The sequence below is a fragment of the Malaclemys terrapin genome, chromosome 5 (assembly GCF_027887155.1).
Source record: "Malaclemys terrapin pileata isolate rMalTer1 chromosome 5, rMalTer1.hap1, whole genome shotgun sequence".
Lineage (NCBI taxonomy): Eukaryota > Metazoa > Chordata > Testudines > Emydidae > Malaclemys > Malaclemys terrapin.
In genome coordinates this window covers 121,754,242-121,767,580 of record NC_071509.1, presented here as the reverse complement: position 1 = coordinate 121,767,580, position 13,339 = coordinate 121,754,242, and the positions used below count along the sequence as shown (strand labels likewise).

General features: G+C 43.0%; 1 protein-coding gene across 6 annotated transcripts in view; it reads right to left on the bottom strand.

The window, feature by feature from the left end:
• Window positions 1–13,339, bottom strand: part of CCSER1 (coiled-coil serine rich protein 1) — a 1,155,725-nt gene that overhangs the window by 1,067,778 nt on the left and 74,608 nt on the right. For 5 of the 6 annotated variants that reach the window (XR_008445082.1, XM_054029821.1, XM_054029823.1 and 2 more), the window contains exon 1: window positions 12,916–13,175. The exons of the other annotated variant lie outside the window; for it this stretch is intronic. The gene's annotated coding sequence lies outside the window, so the exon portion shown is untranslated. Of the gene's footprint in view, window positions 1–12,915; window positions 13,176–13,339 lie in introns of those variants that run through there. 6 annotated transcript variants of the gene reach the window in all.

The window sequence follows — 13,339 nt, the reverse complement described above, 5'->3', positions numbered from 1 at the left end:
CCCATCTGCAGTTTCTACTATTCTCAATAGGGATTTGCTATGTGGAAACACTGCAGCATCAGGTAAGGACAGAGCTGTATTAAATAATACTGTCCACAAGGATGAAACGATTTTAAATGTTTCTCTTTGGAGGGGCAGGCAGCCAGGATAGAACTAGCTGGCCAGAGAGCTTGGACCTCTGGGCGGAAGGATGCTAAGGAGTCATTGCCTGGATGCCATATATTTAGCAACTGCAGTTGTTCAGGGTGCGGAGGTAAAGGAGCTCCAGGTATGTGCATACTGCCCACCAAGGAGTGAAGGAAGCAGCAGAGAAGGAGTTAATTGATTAATTGACAGCCCTAGCTGCAACACATTGGGAGCATGGCACATCATTGATTTGAGCTTGTTGTGATGCATCATTTCAGTGGTATATTGAGAGTGACTGGTGAGAATATAGTGAGGGGAGATAAAGTTTTGAAGTCCATTGGTCGACCATCCTTAGGTAGATTTCTTTCCATTTATAACAAGATGTAGCTAGGAAGATCAGCACAATGTAGTACAGTGTCTTGGAATTATATCATCTCATCTCTCTACTCCTGAACAAATTACCATCACCAGTAGTGAGAAATGCCTTTTACACTCTTCCAGGAAACTATCTATTTCTACTGGGCCAGCACGTTGTCAATATTGGATCAGGCCAGGTAAAGGCTACTTAGAAGGGAGAACTTAATGGGCAAAGACACCAGCGTGAGCATATCACACCTGTGTACCATGTAACTCCATTGGCTCCCCAACTGATTCTGAAACTGTGTGTTGGGTAAAAAAATGTCACTTTTTGCAAAGGCCACAATGACGACGACAGGTGATGATATGGCACTCATTATGATAGCAAAAAGTAATAATCAGCATTAAATTACACTTATTAACTAATGGAAGCAATCCAGACAGCAAAGAGAAAAATCCATTACAAAATGTCGTATTGCACATTTCTGGTGCTTAGACACCACAGAGATTGGTGATTTATTGGTGCCTAGATTAGCAGAGCAGGTGTTCTGCTGTTTAGTTAAGTTTAAGACCAGCTTTCTGTTTAAAGCTTGACTCTTCTAAATGCTCTAAAATCCTCAGTTACTCAGATTGCCTTGAAATTTGGTAAGCCTTACTAGGGCACAGGGTTCGGTTACTGATTTGGGGCCATTTGACCAATGGGTTCCTGAGATACAGCCATCTCAGAAACAGCTTTTCTTAAATTTTTTGGCAACAATTTTGGGCACGCAGAGATCAAACGAGGGCTGAGATTATCACACCAGGGTACCAAATGCCTGAGAGTCACCCCCGCAGACTGCATGCCACCCACTAGCCCTTTGTCGGGGGGATTACATTATGTGATTACCCTAAGAGTTTGATTCTCCAGTTGGGTGCATCACAGTTCTAAGGCTCATAAGCCACACATATTATACTGCATGTATGGAGAAAAAGAGAGAGGCTGCGGGGATTGAAAGCTTGCTATGAATACTTTGGAGGGACATCAAACCTGAGTATCACCCAGACACAGAGTTCAAACCCAACCCTAGACAGAAGTCTCAAATAACAGGAGGCACCTTGCTAAAACCTGCCTCTGTCAAAGGTTTGGGTTTTTTTTAATTATGTTGGGGGAAATGTAACCTGAGTAAAGGAGAATGTTCACATGGCACTAAAACTATTTCTGAAAAGACAGTAAATTCCCCATGCAAATGCTCCCTAGGAGGAGAGGGCAACTAGAGTTGCAAGAGTAGGTAGGAATGTGGGACAAGGGTTTACAGTGCAGCAAGGTGAGGGATGATATGGGGAAGGAAATAAGAGAGGTGGGTGAATAAGAAGGGTTGGAGGGTGAGATGACAGAGGCTAGCTGGAGTGGAAGGGGAGGGACACTGGGAGAGAACAGGGGCAGGGGCACCTGTCAGCCCCACATTTCCCTCCTGGGTGCGCCTTGGGATCTGGGAGCCCCCAGGTCCTGTAGAGCAATCTGACCCCCCTCCTCCCCCATCAGTGCCTCTCTCATGAGAACCAGGATATAGGGGACTTTCCCTTCCGGGGGTATGAGCCTCTTTCCCTGCAGGATATGACCCCCTTCATGTGAGCTGAGAGGCTCTAGTCCCTTCCCTTCCTCATCAAAAGGAGAGAGTTGTATATGTACCTTCAAATTCCAGTCTGCTTCATTTCAAAACAGAATTGTGTAGGGAGTGTCAATAGCAGGACCCTGGAGTCTTCTTGTCATAGGTACTGTCAGTAGTTAGGCAGGATATGAGAGCCTCCACTGTGTGGAGTTAATCAAGGATAGAGGAAAGTACAGCATTAAGTAGTATCCTATATGCAAGTGTAAAGGGGTTGCAAAAGGCTGTGAAGTGGATATTAAATTTTACAAGTGTGATATTCTATCGGGGGAGAGCAGGCTTAGTTTTTAAGCATAGGGCAGGTGCATTATGGTGAAAAGGCAGAGTCTGTGTTATGGGTGTTTTGGGGCATCGCTCCAAGAGGGAAGGATTATGGTTACATAGACGTTTACCTTAACTCTATATTTCCTGGTTTTCAGAACACTGAGTGTTGCAGGACTTGTCATTCTGAAAGGGCACGAGCGATCAGCAAGCAACCTGAACTCTGCATGAACAAAGCTTTTCTGCTATTTAATGAATAGATACAGACTGTGATCCTGCAGTCATACTGACCTTCACTAGGAGCATTCAGTGAGTAAGGACTGCAGGACTGGGCCAAACGAGAATTTTGTTGATAACAGCTACTGACCTGGGAAATCCAGAAAATAACTGAGCAGAGTATTCTGCTTAATTTACTTTGATAAGCAGAGATTAACCCTTGGGAAATAAAAATAATAAATTCAAGGATTCTTTCCTCCTCTGCCCCCTGTAATTGTTACCATTGTCATAGACTCATTAAATCCCACTGGTAAAGGTCTAAACAATTATAGGTTTGATGTGTCTGGGATAATAAAATGTTCCTTTAAGCACAAACTTTCCTGCATAAAAATAGCTTATTACGGGTAAAGAAGGAAAAGATGAAACATGCACATACACACACCCATTAATACTTCCATAGTGCAATAGAAACACAACTAAAATTGACATATGACACCGCTACAATATGAGAGTACAAACCAAAAAAAAAAAAAAACCAACAATTCCAGTTTTAAAGGTATGCATCACCCTTGAAACACTTTGTTGTACTCAACACCGTGGTTTATTTTGGCTGAGATTTTCATTCCAATATGGAAGTGCATATTTTTGCACTCAATCATGGCAAGTGATTTTACAGAATGCAGTAATACACACTTGTCTGTTAGAGTAGGATCAAGCCCGTTGTATGTAAAAACATGTCCCTTGAATAGTGCATTGTACAGTATTCTGCCCAACTGGTATTGAAAATAAGTAATCGCATAAGGAAACATTCTTGTGATAACGCTGAACACTGATGAATATTTCCTTTTTCACCCTTCCCCCTTAGGGAAAATATCACTTTCAAAATTGACTAGGTATCCTATTCTACATCATGCCTCCCTATCAGGCATAGTTGAGAGGTATGCCACTTGTTTGAAATTTCACCTCCAAGACTAAAGCATTGAAAGTTACAGTTCAACTTCTCAGTAGATTTCTCTGCCCCCAAACAATCCCATGATTTATTTCTATGCTCACCTACTGCCCGAATAACAACCATTAAAAGTGATCATCTCATCTGTATTATTCTGCACCATGACTCATCTATAAATTAAGAAATGTCCTTTCCATTGCACAAATGAATTGCAGTACCAATACCTATGTGAACATTTCTCCTGCATCCTTATATTAGGTGTCAATGGTCTTATCCAACAACTACAAACCATACTCGATGGGGACCCCATTCTGAAAGAAATCTTTCCTCATTCCCCTCTTCTTGCCTTCAGACAACCCCCCAACCTTTCCAAGATCATCATCAGAAGGAAACTCCCCACAAATCAGGACACATCAATTCAAAGTGGCACCATATCCTGCCATAACAGATGCAAAACCTGCAGACATATCTTCACAACTACCATGATCAACACCCCCCCCATAAGCATCACTCTCCTACTAGGGGTTGAACAGGGCATTGTTGGGAACCTTGCCTCTAGCATTCTGCACAATAGCCAGCCCACTATCACTGCTATCCAGCCTGCTGCATTCTCCATACAGGGGAACTTAAACGTGACTCCAAAGGAAAAACATAAGATTTGAACCCTCTTCTTCATGCATCAATGACAAAGATTTTTTTTAAAGGTTATTTTCTGCATTCAACAACGAAGGTAAGATGTGGTCTTCCTGGTTTTGCTGGTGGAGAGGTCTAAGCTAACAGACCACGTTGTTCTTAGCCCGTTGTGAAAAGGGGCAGCAATATTGAAACTTGAAGAAAAGCTGTTTTTGGTAAAAGTGTTCCTCTGAGCAACATGAGTTAAGTAAACGTCAAAAACAAAACCAGATCCTCAGCTGATGTAAACTGGAACCACATGGGCTTCAATGGGGCTATGTCAATTTACACCAGCAGAGGATCTGGCCCCAAAACCTAAATAAAGATTACTTCCTTTCTCAATCAGAGTTCACTCATTGGATATTTCAGATACAAACCTCTAATTCTCCAGACATTCATAGACTCTACACTATGGTTTTTATTAGACCTCAACATCTCATGTAAAAAACCACCAGGAAAACAAGCAAACAAACAAAATTCGAAAAACATTTAAAGAAATCCTCAGCAACTTAAATCATTCTAATGTGATGGGGAGAAATCTGGTATTGGTTTCCAATAGGGAAATCTTCCTTGGACTCAAAATGGGGCATGCTGGATAATACTGAATTAGAGGGCAAAATCCTGGTCCCCATTCAAGTCAATAAAAGTTTTGCCAATGACTTTAGTGGAGCCAAGATTTCATCCAAAGCTTGTAAGCAAACCTCATTTACCCTCAGCTCTAGTCCCCTAGTGCCCAATCCTTCGGCATGATTTTGCACTGCCTTGCATCTTAGGTAGTGCAAAATTGGTATAAATCACCACCAAATTAGGGTGACTGTTTGGCACCATGTTCACACTGCACATTTATAAATTATTGCCAAAGGTGCAGGGCAGTGGAGAATCAGCCCCCCGGTTTAAGAAAATAAAAAGTCTTTGCTTCTTACAAAGGGGCACAGCCTGCCACCACCTTTCCACAGTTAAAATGATGGACAGTATCAATTTCAAAATTTGAGCAAGAATGGTTCTGTTATAAAATGTCAGAGTTCTACAGTGTTATTGCACATGTAAGATTGTCCAGGATTCTTGCTCCTTAGGCAAGTCATAAATCCTGAACCGAAAAAAGTATACAGAACAATTAACTAGTTTCCTTAACATGTTGTCTCGAAGACTGACACATATCAAAATTTTCTCCAGTAACCAAGCATTCATGCAAAAAAGAGATTTTGTTGGAGCTATGAACCCTTTGCCCTCAATATGTGAAAAGAAATCTAAGGTGTGCAGTGTGGTGGTAACTTATGAATACTACATTTGCTTTTGGATAGACCACACTTTGGCAGCATTAGTTAAAAATATAAACCAACAACTTTTTTTTTTATTTTTTGCTATGTCTGGATAGTTTAATTCTTCAAGCACACACATTGATTTCCAAGATTTTTCTAGTCTCTGAACTGGAACCTTTGAAACAAAGCTACCCACAGAGAAGCAAAAAGTGCACCCTGCACCAGGCAAGAGTACATGCTTGTGATGCACTTTCCTCACTCCTCCAAATGTAAGTAATTATTCAAGGATGATGCTCCAAACCCATCTGTTTCCTCATCCATCCCGCGGCACAAATGGAGCTACAATTCCACCGTGCAAGACTGCACTGCAGCACGGATCCTGCTGTGTCCAGGATTCTCTGCACTCACAGATGAGGGCAGCATTTCCTGCACAATGAATCTCGATCCATCTGTGGATCCCAGAAAATGAATACTGGCTTGTATACCACTGTAAGCGAAAGAGAGACAAAGCCATTCCATCTTCTCCATGGCTTTTTCTATCAGGCAGTTCATTCCACCAGCAGCACCACCACCACACACTATCAAAAGGGCCTCTATATCCCAGTTTACCCAGCATTTCTGAACACCTTAAATATCATTAGCGCACTGGCACATGCACGTTTCCATTATCTCCATTAAAATGTTATCTAAAGCCTTCATATTGTCCCACATGATTTGGGAAAAATTGCCTCAATACATGTTATTACCGTTAGACACACTACGGACATATGAATGGTGGTGATTAATAAATATAATGGCATTCTGGGGAGGGAGGAGGGGGGGCTGACAGTATCAGCATGCCATTTCTATTGTATACATGACACACCATGTCCAGTTCATCATCAAGAATTCGCCTCGCGTTTTATACAAAAAAGATTGCTCTCTTTTTACAGTTAAGCTACAATGAAACGGGTTAATAATGGCCACCAAAGGGATTGCTATTGCTATTCTTGCTTTAACAGGTGGCTGCAAAATACAGTGTGATTAACAGAGGAAATGGTTTTGGTTTTGTAGGAACTGAGACTTTAGGGGCCACTTGGACTGAACACTGTTACAAGGTGACATGAGCACTGGTCAGTGTCACTATACAAAACTTTCTGTGTCAGATTAAAATATGGTTTAAACCGCACTACTGCAGCTAGGCGGGGAAAACATGTTGCACTGATTTAACCACACACTCGCCCAAATCTCACCTTCACTATGCTAGCTGAAGTAGATCACATAATAGCAGACTTTTTCTAGTTAAAGAAATTCTGATACGTCACAGCAATATGGCAGATTGAAATCAAGTGGGGGTTCCACGACTAGGAGAGGTACCACGGGAAAAGGCACAAAGAGCAGAGTGGGAGAACGACACAACAGGAACATCAAGACTGGAGTTGTGATAAGTACCTATCTCTTGTCAGTAGAAGGCCTGATGCTGCTCTAGTTCACGTGAACAGAAGTTTTGCGATTTATGTCACTGTGAACAGAACTAGGCCAAAGGGGCTGTGGTTAAAATGTTTTATGTTACAGGGTGCAACACATACGTTGTAACACAGGGTTTGTTTGCTTGCTTGTTTACATGTTAACTATGCAATGTATCTGCCTTATTCTTTTTTAAATGTGTTCTAATATTTAACATGTAGGACATATTTATATTCTTTACATATAAAGATGTACATGGAATGAATCAAGTACACTTCATATTTAAATAAATAAATACATAAACAAACAGCAACCTTAGGCTCATTCCTGCCTGCAAACTGGATGAAAGAGATATTACGAAGGGTGTTCAGATACTACACCGATGAGCAACCTTATAAAAAGATAGATAGGTAAGGCCAGATCCTCAGCTAGTGAAAACTGCATAATTCCACTGAAGTCAATGGAGTTACACTGATTTAAACCAGCTGAGGATCTGGCCAAATGATTTCACCATGCAAAGTACGACCCATACAACTTCAATATTCATAAAGAAAGACACAACGCTGCCATTATACTTTTCCTCCACACACACAGAACCAGTATAATGTTGGCACAATTAAAAGACTGCATTACAAAATCCAGTATGTAGTAATTTGACAAATCACATCCAGTTTTCAACAGACCACTAATAGGTCCACTTTTGACAAAGGAACAGCCTCTCTGCTAGATTTCAACTTTCTGTTATTGATATGCTGGAGCTTTATAAAGTTAAGTTATAATTAAAATAAATAAATAAAATAACAACAACAATGAACAAGTGATTTTTCCCTCTCCACTTCCTTCATTCTAAAAAAATGACAGATGTTTTGGCACAAACTTTCCAAAAAAACTCTCTTGGATATTTGTGAAGATAAACATATTAAAGATTGTGAAGTTCTCAGATACTGTGGTAATGGGAGTCATGTATGTAACTTAGATATATAATTTGGTACATTTAGATATGTTATTGATGCTGGAATCTTCCCTATTTGGGGGTGTTGCTACATTCCCACACATATTATGAATCTGACCTGACTGCAGAAATGTAGGAAGTACAAAATTCTGAAGATATATTTTGCCATACATTTGCATACATGATTATAATCAAACTGCACTGTATATGTGCTGAAGCTGATCTTATACATTGGTAGATTATTCAGTTTCTCCATCTGAATAATGTTTTGTAAAGACTCACAAAATGCACACACAACAGAGATTTCAATGTAGATATTTTTGCAAATTCTTTCCTCCACTCTTTTTTTTTTAAATCAGGATTTCCTTGCATATATTATGCTGCCTTCCTATCTCCCTGTAGTCCTATTTCTCATAGCCTAAACTCAGATTTTATTGCAAAATGACTATCCTAGACAGGACAGATCATGGTGCTGATAAAGGCAATGGCCTTCTGTATAAAGCATAAGCATTTTGTTACTGTCCAACAGGGAAATCAAACTACAGTTGTCATAGTGTATGTGAGTTTATATTATCTAAATGATGCACTCTGACATGCAGTACAGAGAACGCCAGTGAAAAAGCTATAAATAAAAATACCTATAAATTTAACTAGTGAATAACTATGCTGTTATTTATTCAATTGCATGTATATTATATAGATGTAACTTCCATTATCCCAGAGTTATAGATCCGTGCTGAAGTGTACGGATATACATGAAATGATACAAGTGCAAATCACACTATGGATATTATTTTAAGTGCTCATAAATGCTGTATTTTACATGTCATGTCACAAAGCCAATATTCTGAAATAGCTAAAATTCACTACAAAAGTCAGGTTAAGTTTATTAATATGGCATCTTAGCCTTAAGCCATAGCCCACAATAAATAGAAGATGATTTTAAAATCATCACTACAAAATGCATACTTTAAAAGGCAAGCAAATGAAGCATATTTTACTACCATTGTAGAAAACTGCCAAATGAATCTAATAAAGGAAGTGGATGTGATGGCAACACATGATTATACCGCAGGATACAAAGCTGGGCCTTGAAACGGCAAAGACTTATGCACATACTTAACTTCATGCTCTGCGAACAGCCCCTTTAATGGGCTTATGGGGTAAAATCCTGGTCCCATTTAAGTCAATGGGAGTTTTGCAACTTAAGTTTAAGTACTTGCACTGTACTGTCCCTCCACATGAGTGTATTCAGATATAATTTTCAACATCTACAGGTAAGTATATTTTAACACACAAGTTTCAGAGAAACATATTTTGTGTGCACCACTCACTGCCTGCACCTGAATTACCTTACAGTACTACTTATTTATTTACTGCAATTTATAAAACGTAAAAACCATTCATAGTTCTGATCCTGCAACAGACTCCACGCAGCCAGGCTGTTCCAATCACATCAATAGATTCTATACATGTGTACGGAGTTGCTCAAATGGAGTGAACTGCAGCATTGGGACCTGTGTTTGTAGTTAACAATAATCTGCAAAACAAATCAACCAACCAACCAAAAAACAAACAAACAAACCAAAGACAATGTTTTCACAATAAAGCCAGTTCTGAAGTCTGTACTAAGACAAAATCCCCACTGATGCCCATGGGAAGTTCACCTAAGTATGGACTAAATAAGAACTTCTGGAATGGGTCCAACAGAATTTACACAAAGCCCTTTCTATATCACAGAGTTTTGAGTGTGGATAATAAAACGCTTGTGCAAAAAAGTTTTCAAACACAATTACAAGTTTTAAAATCTTATGTTCCACAAAGAACTATCATAGCAAGAGAAACAAAAATACATTACTTAAAAACTGTACCTTCCCTTTATGCAGTACCTGTTCAGTCTCACAACACACAATGTAGGTATTATTTTAACAAATAAACTGAGTCTCAGAAAGACGAGGTGACTTGCACGAGAGTGGCAGAGTTAGCAACAGAACCCCAAGTTATCAATCCCGAGTCTCTTTTCCCTTGTAGTGGGGAACAAGGACATATGTATTTGCAGTAGAATATTCTATCACTTCACACAAAGAATGCCAGAGAAGACTGAAGTACCATCAGATTTCTAGCCTTGCTTATCCACCACACTACAATGAACTCTGAGGGGGAAATCACCCCTGCTGAACAAAGCCTTATGCAGGGCATTAAGTAAGAGTTGGGGAGGATGAATTCATTCCCAAACCTGTAGGCAGGCCTTGGGGTGTAATGCACTCCCTCCTCAGCTTCTACTGTGACCTGTAGACTAGAATATCAGAGTTTCCACTCCACACCCCCTCTACTGGATATTAAGAACCCTATGTCTGCATAGTCTTTGACCTCATGGTCCTTCTTCCAGCTCACCTCCAAACTACCATATTGAGGATCTGCACTATGCAGGGGAATTCAGGACCTTTGACACTCTATACAATCTTAGCATGTGTATCAAGAGGGCCTTATATAGGCGCTTTGTGTACCACACAGGGATTCCATCTTGTGGGCCCCATACTCATGCAGGTTTCCCTAGGAATGGTGCCCTAGTTGAACTGCACAACTGATCCCAAACATAAGGTAAGGACCCAATCCTACTCCTATTGAAACCAGCGAAGATTTTCCAAATTCCTATTGGCTTCAATGGGAGCAGGCCAGCGTGTCCATGCTCTCACTACCTTCCCTGGCAGGGCTACCTACTTTCGGAACTGTACAAGCCACTTGCAGACCCACCACAGAGTGAGAGTTGCCACAGGCACCTTGTAGCACCACAATAGGCCCTCTTGGAGGACGTTCCAGAACCCGAGGCCTTCCTCTGGTGTATAACCCAGGACTGAATCAAGCCCCCTGGCATTTTGATATCTTAAAAAAATATTTAAAAGTTTGTCAGGCTACTGACTTCTGTCCAACAGCACCATTTAAGAACAAGAGTAAAAGCAACTCCTATGCAAGAGATGCATATGTATTATTATCCATTATCATCATGAGCATACCTCTATCTACATAATTACAAATCCTGCCGCTCTTTAATTTTAATTGCATTTTGCTACAGAGTCACAGTTACATATACCATAAGGAGTTGTAAAGAGGGTGGAAAGCTTCCAAAATGACTAGGTGCAATGTCTTTGCTGTCTAAATATTTTCAGGTCATTAATATTTCACTTTTATATAATCTTTAACTGATTTTGCAACATGTTCCTTCCCCCTCCCCTTTTAAGTTCGAGCAAAAGGGACTGTTTGAAGTAGCTAGTAAACCTTCCTAGTCTCTTTCCCCTTCTGCCTCTAGAGAGTTTTAACACTTCAAGTGCAATATAAACCAGAAGGAAAAACACGTCTAGCATAGAATCTGCTCTTAAAGGGAGAATTTTTTCAGGTTTCTCTTCTAGACACATTCAGCTGTGAAAATGTCTAAAAGGGAAATTGGTGGAAAGAAGTGATTACTTTCTCCACTGTGGCTCCCAGGGACAAGCTGAAGGGAGGGAGAGAGCTGTCAAGTGTGGATGATGGCTGTGGCCTCTGAGGAGTTTCACTTCTCCACCAGAAAGGAAAACTGTTCTCAACTCCTCCGTGAGACAACTCCCAGCACCTTTCCTTTCCTCAGGGAAAGCCAAAGCGTGTATTCACCTGAGGACAGCGCTTACAGTTAGGGAAAAGGACACGAGGATGTACTAAAGGAAAGCATGAGATTTTCACAAGCCCCTTCCATAATTAGCAACATCCCCATTTCTTCCACCCTGTGAGGCATCTCATGTGATTCAGAAAGGGATAGGTAACATCCTTCAGCTCATGACTCAAAGGTGAGCCACCTAGAAATGCCGCACGTCATCATCCGATGCCACCACAACCTCCCCATTCAAATCTCTCCTAACAAACCCCTTCTTCCTGCAATCCCCAGCTGAATGAACATTTCAAAAAAAGACAGAATGAAAAGCCATACTTAGATCCTTACTCTCCTCTCATTCGCACACCAGGGAGAGTCAGGAATAACTCCACTGACACCAGTGGGAATTCTGTCAGCACCAGAGGAAAAGCAGTGTCCTCTGGATTTCCCAAAGCCTCCTGTCTAGTCTAGCTCTGCCTTTGGGTTAGGACACTCTTCAGGTCAAAGCCATGCTGAATCTTCAGGTCTTGTGCAGCACGGAGCACACTGTCAGCACAAAATAAACAATTCCTAGTAATGTCACCATCTCTCTCCCTCTCCTCAGAGCCTCCTCCACAAATGCCACATGCCCTCGCTGCCCCTCTCTGGTGCGGGTGGCTAGGTGCTGGCTGTTTGCGAATGGCTAGTGAGGGAGCAGTGGCCCAGGGGGAAAAAAGAGGTGACATGTGGCATTGTTGGCAAGTCCATGGCTCCCACATTTTGCAACCTGCCTCCCCCGGCTGCAGGCGTCCCGAGTCCCCTTTAAGTGCTGCAAAGCGGTGAGTGAGCAAAGCCTGCCTCCTCTCCCTCGCTGCCAACCCACAGGAGCCCTTGAGCCAACCCTCCTCCCCCCACAAAGCGACTTGTCCTCTTCCTAATCCCAGCCGCCGCTGCCGACTTGCTGGAGCGAAGCTCTGGCAAATCCCCGGAATCAGCACGAACGCCCGGCACGGGCAACGCGGATCTACCCCCGCCTCCTGCCACTACTGCTCAGTACAACCGCGCACCGGGGCCCCGGCCGGCCCAAGCTGCCCTCCTCCTGCTCCCAATCAGCTGGCCCTGCTGCCTGCCCGGCCCCGGATCTACCTGCAGGAGCAATGCCCCGCTTCCCCTCCCTCTGCAGCCACCCACCCTGGCAACACCCTCATGCAACGCCCCCCTCCCAAAATGCAACCGCAGCCCCCACACCCTGGGGCAGAGACAAGCCACCTCCCCAAATCCTGTGTCAAGAGCCCAGCAGCAGCCCCGAGGCCTGGGCTGGCTCCCCCTGCACCGTGTGTCACCTGCCAGGCTAATCCCAGCCCCGGGGCATGGAGCAGAGCAAACCGCAAAGGCAGAGGCGTGAGTGGGGCATGAAGGGTATTTACTACCTGGCTGGGCTGCTGCTCGCTCTGGGCTCCTCCAGCGCACTGGGAGCTTGGTTTCTGGTGGGGAGAAAGCGGGGGGTGGCAGGGCTGAGTCTCTGCCTTGCCCCCCACCTCCTCCTCTGCTTGCTGGTTTTCCTTTCTGCCCCCCACTCCCACCCTTTGGTTCAGGGCTAATAATCCTCCTGGAGCCAGCCCCGCTCCTCTGCGAGAGCCGCCGCTTCCCAGGCAGGCATGTTGTTGCCGTGTGAGCGAGCAGAGGACGGATTGGCAGCCGGCGGGGTGTGTGTGTGCTGGGAGGACGAGGAGCAGGGGAGGGATCAGGGGAGGCGCTTCCCAGCGCGTCGGTGTGTGTTGCCACCTCCCTGCTGCAGCGCCCGGTCCCACCCCGGCTGCCCAGGCTTGCGAAGGGGCGGCGGGGAGGGGTGGG